We start from the raw sequence: 8,723 nt of genomic DNA on the forward strand, positions 1-8,723 counted from the left end.
CCAGGAATGGTTAAGAATTTAATAAATGATTGTTGATTGATTGATGAATCCTCCTGGTCACCTCCTCCAAAGCTGCTCCACTTTTTCAATGTCCTTAAATTGTGGTACCTAAAAGGCAACACAATATTTCAAATGTGGAGAATTACTGATATGAATTGTGTGTCAAATTCTCATTCTCAAATCATGTAGCCCAAAATAATCAAGAATCTATTCCATTGTTTGCTAAGATGAAACATTTTGGAGTCTTAATACAACAAATTAATCTGTCTGTTTAGGATCTGTTTCTGTAATGATCCTCTAGATAAAAATGAATGACATTCATAATAGAGTAACAGGCCTTTAGGAAGAACAGAAGAGCCAACTGTGATATGTCCTTCTTCTTCCTGTATACAACTGCTTCTAGCATTGTTTTTAGTTTTTATTTCACAATAGAAAAATGCATATCACTGTGCTTGCTTCCTTATTATTGTGTTATTCTTAAAGAAGAGGACTTTCATGTTACTGAGAAGGTCATCTAGTAGTTTTGACATCTACAATAATACAACATGGCTAATTTTGTTTGTTTTTATAGTTTAAGTGCAGCTGGACTCAAAACACTTTTTTATTCATTTATATAAATATATTTAATTCCATAGAGAATTTGCCTCCATTATTGGCTATTATTTACATGTTCATCTACACCCTTTAGAAATTATTGAATGATATATAAGGCATTAACTTTTGGCTAATGGAGCTTAATGGTCAAATATTCATCTGGTGAAGTAAAAATATATCTAGAAGAATGAGACAATCACACAATTGGCAAGTGTGGGAAGCCAATAAGAGAATAGATAAAAATATGAGACTCCTCTTTTGACCCCTTTTGTGATTCTTGTGATTTGTTGTTGAAAAGTATTGTGGCTTTATTGAAGAGTTTTAGGTTCCTAGCAGGGCAGTATTTAAAAGGCTAACACTCTCCCACTTTGGCCAGGAATGCAGCTGCCTGGTATAGCCAAGGCCAAAACATTAGCAGGAGCAATTCAACGTTGAGAAAAATATTCCCTGGTTTGGCTTTCTGATAAGAACCCAGTCAAAATTTAGCCTTGGCCTTGGTCTGTTCTGAAGCCAATGAGACCTTTTCTGTTTTGATATGACATAATTTATAACTTCCGTGCATCTGCAAAGTTTTGGAGGGGTTTCTTTTGTATGAAATGAGTCTTGAAATATATATAATAAACTCCATGCTCCTGGAGACAGAGGTGGAAGCATGAGCAGACAAAAAGATCTTCCATGTCCCTTATTTCCTTATCAACTAAACTGTCCTTATCAGATTATCAGAGATGATAAAGAGATCTCCAGAGACAAGTATCAACTATGCACCTACTATGTGTAGAGTACTATACAAGAAAAACAAATACAAAGAGTAAAACAGTCCCTACTTCCAATGAGCTTATATTTTAATGGGGAAGACAAGAAGGATAGATCTAAGTAGATGCAGCAGAAATGTATATCTCTATATATGTATATATATATATATATATATATATATATATATATATATATATATACACACACACACACACACACACATATATATATTAATGAAATAGGATATAGGTAGAGAAAGCATTAAAAGTTATTTAGTAGAGGGGAATATGGAAAGAAGATGGTGCTTTATATGTATCATGTAAGAAGGGAGGGACTCAGAGGCAAAGGAGAAAAGAGTGTATTACAGGCATGGGGAATGGTCAATGCAAAAGAATGGAGTTAATAAGTTGAGTGTTATTTTTGAGGAATAAAGAGATCACATTGTCAGAATCAGACTGAGAAAGAGCAGGAGTATTATGTCCACTGAAGCTAGAAAGATAGATCTGGACTAGATTATGGAGGGCACTAAAATCATAACAGAAGAGTTTACTTTTTATCTTAGATAAAGACTAGAAGATCCTAAAACCTTTGACCCATTAGAACAGGGACTGCCAGAATGTTGGTGGGTCAAATACTGTCCACCCTCTGTCCCAAAGCTAAGAATGATTTTTACATTTTAAAATTTGTCCTTCAGGCCATAGTGTCTGATCCCAAGATTTAAAGTAATACCCTAATTTTACAAAAGAGAAAGTTGAGGCAGAGCCATAATTTCAGGTCTTCTGATTCCAAATCTAGTCTTCTTTTGACTGTAGTATATCATTACACTTTTATTTGCTCATTTTTACAGTCTCTTGCTGGGCTTCAGACTTGATATTATGACTAAGTTCTGCATACATCTGGGAAAAGGGTCTGTTCTGGTCTGGACTTGCTATTACTTTCTTGGAGTACTGAGAAGTATTTTCCCTTTCTCAGGGAAAGCTTGGGGTAGGAATATCCAATCTTTCAGTGTTTCCAAAGTTGTCAAATACAAGGGAAAGTTTGATTATTATGTCCTGTTTCTTAACTCTGTTAAGATCCTGACCTGGATTTGAGGAACAACAGATTGCTCCTGGCCTCAATGACTCTTGGCTCTTTGGGGAACTCTGCCAGTTCAGGGTGATAGAATGTGGGTTTCCCTATTGTTTCTAGGATGTTTATCTTACTTATCCTTCTGCAGGCTACAGACTGGGATAGAAGCTGGAAGTTAGTCCCAGCCCTACTGCTGGGCCCTGAACCACAGTGTCAAAGTTACTTGTTTCAGAACTTGCTTCTCTTTCAGTTCAAAGTCCAAGCTTTGTTGTACTTCTAAGCCTGAATTACCATCTTCGGGCACAGGTCTTGTTTAGCCCTGGATTTGTGGCCTGAACCTGGGCTACAAGAATCAAATCTGCGTTGCTGTCTGTTTCTGTCCCAGTGTCACTGTTTGGGAGTGGGACTTCCTCTTGACTAGGGAAACATCCCAGAATGTTAGAATACTACAAACACAACCCAGGTTTAGTGTTTTTGTAGCTATTTTAATGTCTCCCAATTTTTAAAAAAAATGGCTGGAGAAATAATTTATTAAGCCTGGCTGGTTGCTTCCCCCCAACCCCCATCAAGATTTGGCCCAGTGCACTTTCTAGATCTGTTTGGAGGTTTTAGGGAGTGAGTGGAGATTTATTGCTTCCTGATAATCTTACACCTTGGCTCTGCCTCCAGATTGCCTCTCATTTAAATTATGTTTCCTCCCTGTACCTCATCCTCCCATTTTTTTATTTTGTCCATTTGTTTGTTTTAAATCATGCAGATTCAGCCTGGCAAAATGTAAAATTTACTAAGGCCAATAAATGAATTTCTTCTGGCCTCTCTCTTTTCTTTTCCTTGCTGGCTTAAACTTCATATGACTATCAGAAGTGTCTCTTTTCTTCCCCAAATCTATTCTCAGAGCCAACCACCTTGCTTTGGGCATGGTAGGAGCTTAATAAATGTGCATGGAATTTTTTTTAAACACTTAACTTCTGTGTATTGGCTCCTAGGTGGAAGAGTGGTAAGGGTGGGCAATGGGGGTCAAATGACTTGCCCAGGGTCACACAGCTGGGAAGTGTCTGAGGCCAGATTTGAACCTAGGACCTCCCATCTCTAGGCCTGACTATCAATCCACTGAGCTACCCAGCTGCCCCCTGTGCATGGAATTTAATGGAATGAACACTTGAGAAATTAGGAGGAACACTTGAAGAAATGCAAGAAATTTCATAGGGATGTTTCACTAATATGCTAGGAAACTAATCAATCAAGCAGGCTAATTTGTGCAAAGATCCAAAGAATTGCTTTATGTTTCTATTTATAAGCATCAATAGAACAATATAAATCAATAAATAGTTTCTATGTACCAAGCACTGTGCTATAGCTGGGATTACAAAAATCCAAACAAACAAAACCAGTCACTATACTGAAGGAACTGAAATGCTAATGGGGCAATAGCATGTTCATAAATATGAAACATACCAGAGGAAAAAGGACCCTGGACTTGGATGTCTCCAGAATTGGTTTTGAAGCTTCACTACATATAGCATCAGTGGCTGTGAATAAGATGTTTTACCTCTCTGAAACTGTCTGCGTCTCACTTTCTTCACCTGTGAAATCAAGTGCTTGAATTTAATGATCTATAAAGGGCAATTAGATAGCAAAGTAGATAGATCAGTGGACTTGGAATCAGGAAAAGACCTGAATCCGAATCTGGGATCAGTCTCCCAAATATAAAATGACTATCATAATAATACTTTATAGGGTTCTTCTTGTAAGGACCAGATAATAACTACAAAGTGCTTAGCAGAGTGTCTGGCACATAGTAGGGGCTTAATAAATGCTTGTTTCTTTCCTCTTCCAATTCTAATCCATTATTCACTAATCCTTTGACTTTTTCCATTTGATGTAACTAATGCCCAAGTTGCAAGTCAGTAACTGGAACCTAGCTACTCTCTGTGAAGCTGTCTTCAAATTCCTTGATTATGGCCATATTGTAAGGTGCTGAAACTATTGCTAACAGATATAACTACATTTCCATATTTTCTTTATGGAAATTTTGGAATTTGTCAAATTGGAAACTAATGATGCAGAATTGGAGCCAGGGGAGGAGAAAGAGGACTGATAAAAGGTATAAACTATTCTGACTGATTATAGAAAATTTCTAGTTGTACTATTCCTGCTAATCTTCTGTCAGCTAGATGATAGTGGCACTTACCAAATAAACAGGTTATTGATGAATTTTGCTTTATCTAATTAAATTTATTCTTCATAGGCTGTTGGCCGATCATTGTAGTATATTTCTTTGTGTCCATTAGTAGTTTGTATTAAGGATGTTTAAGGTACATCTCTGTTCCTCTCTCTGTGTCTCTCTCTTTCTCTTTTCTTTCCACTCTTATTAGACGCATAATTATGAGTCATTCATACATTTCAAAACTAAAATCACAAAGGCTATGTTAATATTAATCTGGACATTCACTTTCAGACAAGTTTTTTAGGCTATGAGGCTCCATGTTGTTTTGTCATGTAAATCCTTTGCCTGACTCACTAAGATAATTTAGTCCCAGAACTTCTATAGCAATACCTAAAGTTATACAGTTGTGTTATGTTGTAGATGGTCCTGGAGCTCTCTTCCAACTATGAAATTCTATTATTCTAAGATTTTATTTATTTAGGTAAAGTAATAGAACTGACAAAGTCCACCCTTTAATTTGTCCAGTTCGTCTTGCCCTTTATGATCCCAACTCCCTGTAATACTAGGGGAGAAGATTCCTTCTGATTTCCACCTTCAAAAAAAGAAAGCATAAAGTGTGGCATAGGGAAGAATCCTGTGGCCTCTGTGGTGATCCTGGTACCCAGAGATAAAAAAATCATCAACATTTAAGTTGCAGTGTGGCTTTTGAATAATTGGTACCTTATAGGACACTTGGTGAAATCATGTTGTTTTAGTTGCTCTCCTGACCACCCACCAGTTATTATTAGGTATACAAGTAGCCTGTGTAAGGTAACAGTAAATAAGAACTAGGAATTAGAAGTGTAAAGGAGAACATAGAATCCACTTGCAAAATATGCCTTGTAAATCAATTAAAACCACACCCAGAGACAATGAACTAAATTAGGAGAAGCCAGCTAGGTCCTGATAAAATAGTCCCTTGATTCCAATAATGATCCCCTGGTATATAAACTGCATATAAATTCCAGACTTATGCAGTAAGTAAGAGAAATGTTATGCAAATTAAGGAACTCTTAGCTAGCATTCATACTCATGATATTGATATTTTAATGAGCAAAATCTAAGGTGGTACAAATAAGAGTGCCCCTCTCCCCAGAAACCTGTAAGAATGATCCCCTAAAACCCTGGCCCTCAAGCACTCCTCCAACTCCCAGAACTCCATGCTTCCCCGGGACACCCAAATCCAATTCTTACTTAGATGACTCTGTGTTCCTCTTTCCTTCAGGCTTCTCCAGTCAAGTGCCACTCTGGCAGCATCCTGCTTAAAAGCAGCTCATGGATCTGCAGTGCTAGTACTTACTGCCTCCTTTCTTCAGCTGCCATGATCATCTACTGTGACCTCATTACCTATGAGGAAATGTTCTCCATTCTACTAAGATCTTGGGACATCACAAACTAGCTGTACCTGGAGGTGTAAGGGAAGATGTTCAGTAGGACAGAGGATACCATCAATAATTCACTCTTTGGTAGAAATTCCTTTACTGAAGGTCCTGAGGGTGAAGGAACAGATGCCACTGTAATCTCTGGAGTGGACACAGTAATAAACCATAATCTGCAAGAAACTAGCTTCACAAAAGAATTCTACAAAAAGTACATCAAAGACTACATGAAATCAGTCAAAGGCAGACTTGGAGAACAGAAGCCAGATAGAGTAAAACCCTTTATGATGAGAGCTACAGAAATCAAACATACTCTTGCTAGTTTTAAAAACTGTCATTTCTCCATGGGTTAAAACATGAATCCAGGTGGCATAGCAATTCTCTTGGACTTCCATGAGGATAATGTGACCCTATATATGATTTTCTTTAAGGATGATTTAGAAATGTGAAAAATGTTAAAAAATTCAGCTGATTACTTTGGATTACCAGTCATAACTGACTGTTGACTTTTGTCATCTGCACATTAGGATTTAGACAAAGTTAAACCAAAGTCATCATGGGTTATAGTAATTTATTTTTTACCTTGATTTATTTGGAGAGAAGGTGATTTTTTACAACATAACATATAGATTGTCTAAAATAAACTGCATTTAAACCCTCAACTTTCTCCCACAAAAAACAAAAATGAGAGAGAACATCTTAACAATAAAGAATAAACTTTACGTCATACATAACATTTTTTGAAAGGCAGTGGTTAAACATTCAATGGCATGTGGTACTTAATACTTTCTCTTCTGTCTGCCAAAATCAGGAAACAGCAAGCATTTAACTAAAAGAAATGATCAGAGTTTACAACAGTGTCTATCATTGGACAATTATAGGGAAAGAAGGATGCAAAAAGAGAACATAACTTTTGGGAGAAACTTACCTGAGTACTTGAATAAATGAATATAAATAATATTATTGATCTGATTCTTCTCTTCTGAGGACCTGGAGAACCCAATGGCCCTTCTGTGCTACAACTTAGCCCTTTTTATTTCTAGTTTCTCCCTTCAGTCATTCCCCTTTTGTTTTGAACTCTTTTAAGAAAAGTTTGTTAAAGGTAGTTTAGGATTTAGTCTCCCCACTAGAGCTATTGTTGTTGCTGCTGCTAATGCACAACTTTGACAATTTCTGCTCTTTCCTCCTAGTTTGTCTTTCTCAGAATATGTCCCTTTAAGAATTCCTGGATGTGACTTATTTTGCTATCTGAATCAAATATCTCCATTGTCCCAAAGAGCTCTCAGAGCTAAGAGGGAATAAGCTAGTCTGAACAACAAATTACAGGATATCATTTTAAAAACTCCTATTATAAAAGGAACAACAAAAATATTGCATCTGAAAACCCGAACCCTCTCTTCTATTTGCATTCCATTTTATGGACAACCTGGTGAGGGGTCTAAGAATTTTGTATTCTGTCTTTATTTTGGTATTTACTGATTAAGTCAAGTAAAAATGATAAGTAATTGCCTTTACCACACCAAGGCTCAGTTTCTTCACCTTTCAAATAGACATAATGATAGTTCATATCCTACCTATTAATTATCTTCATGACTATTTAAAAGATAAAGAAATGAAGGGATTCTTCACTCAAGCAAGACTATCCTTTCTCTTTATGCTGAATATACCAATTTTTTTTTATCAACACTAAGTATTTGGTCCTTGTGTTTTCATCCCTATCTTACTGCTACCAGGAATATTTTTTCCTTTTTTCTGATTATCTAAATTATTCTCCTGCAATATAAACTACTTTAGAAAAAAGGTTTATTTTTCATTAATTTATTTTTAAATTCATACTAGTTTATTAGAAGACATTAATTGGCTTCTTAAAACTTCATAAGAAAGATACATTTGGCCTTTGGTGTTAACTTCTTCCATGCTTATCCACAATGAACTATTCTTTTTTCAGTACATTTTTTTTAAATTGGCAGGGTTGACTATATAAGTAATTTGGAGAAAAAAGCAAATGTGTTGAAATGTCAGGGAAATGCATAAATGTTTACTAGAGGAAGCAAATTGTTTGTGCTGGGTTCAGATGAGACACACTTCAGAATTTATCATAGCTTATTGTGAGGTCCATATGCTGATGCCTGGCTCCTTTTGACCAAGTTAAAAAGGGATATAAACATACAACCAAGGCAAGAACCAGAAAGAATCCAAATACAAAAAAAAAAGCAAAGAAAGAAACTCAGAGAAAAAATGAGAGGTTGTCATTGGAGACAGACAGGTTATTTTTTAAAATGGTTTGCTTTGAGTTCCCATTTGCAACATTTCCTTCAATAGTCTACTAAGAATTTAAGCTCAAAGAGAACAAACATAGTGTCTCATTTACTTTCAAAGTGCCTATCATGGAATCTTGTACATCATAGGTGCTCAGAAAATGTTGGATGAATAAATGATTGTAAAAAATCATATACTCTAACTCACATCCTAAATTTTAGGGTGATATGGTATTAACCTGTTATAAACAGAATTGAGATTGTCTAAGGATGCTTTCTGAGCCTGGGATGATTTAGTATTTTACTACTACTTACTCAAAATTAAAGAGCAATAAGAGACCAACTGACACATGATAAGAACAATCTGGGTTAGCTACATAAAGTATTTTCAATAACAACTTATAATACCAATTTCTGAGATGGACTTCACAATAATGATCTTGATTTCCATGGCTTCTGACCTCT

General features: G+C 36.0%; 1 pseudogene; it reads left to right on the plus strand.

Annotated features, from left to right (window-relative positions):
• Positions 1 to 5,942: 5,942 nt before the first annotated feature.
• LOC123235091 lies at positions 5,943 to 6,449 on the plus strand (annotated as a pseudogene).
• Positions 6,450 to 8,723: the final 2,274 nt, after the last annotated feature.

Source organism: Gracilinanus agilis, chromosome 2, assembly GCF_016433145.1.
Source record: "Gracilinanus agilis isolate LMUSP501 chromosome 2, AgileGrace, whole genome shotgun sequence".
Taxonomy (NCBI): Eukaryota; Metazoa; Chordata; class Mammalia; order Didelphimorphia; family Didelphidae; genus Gracilinanus; species Gracilinanus agilis.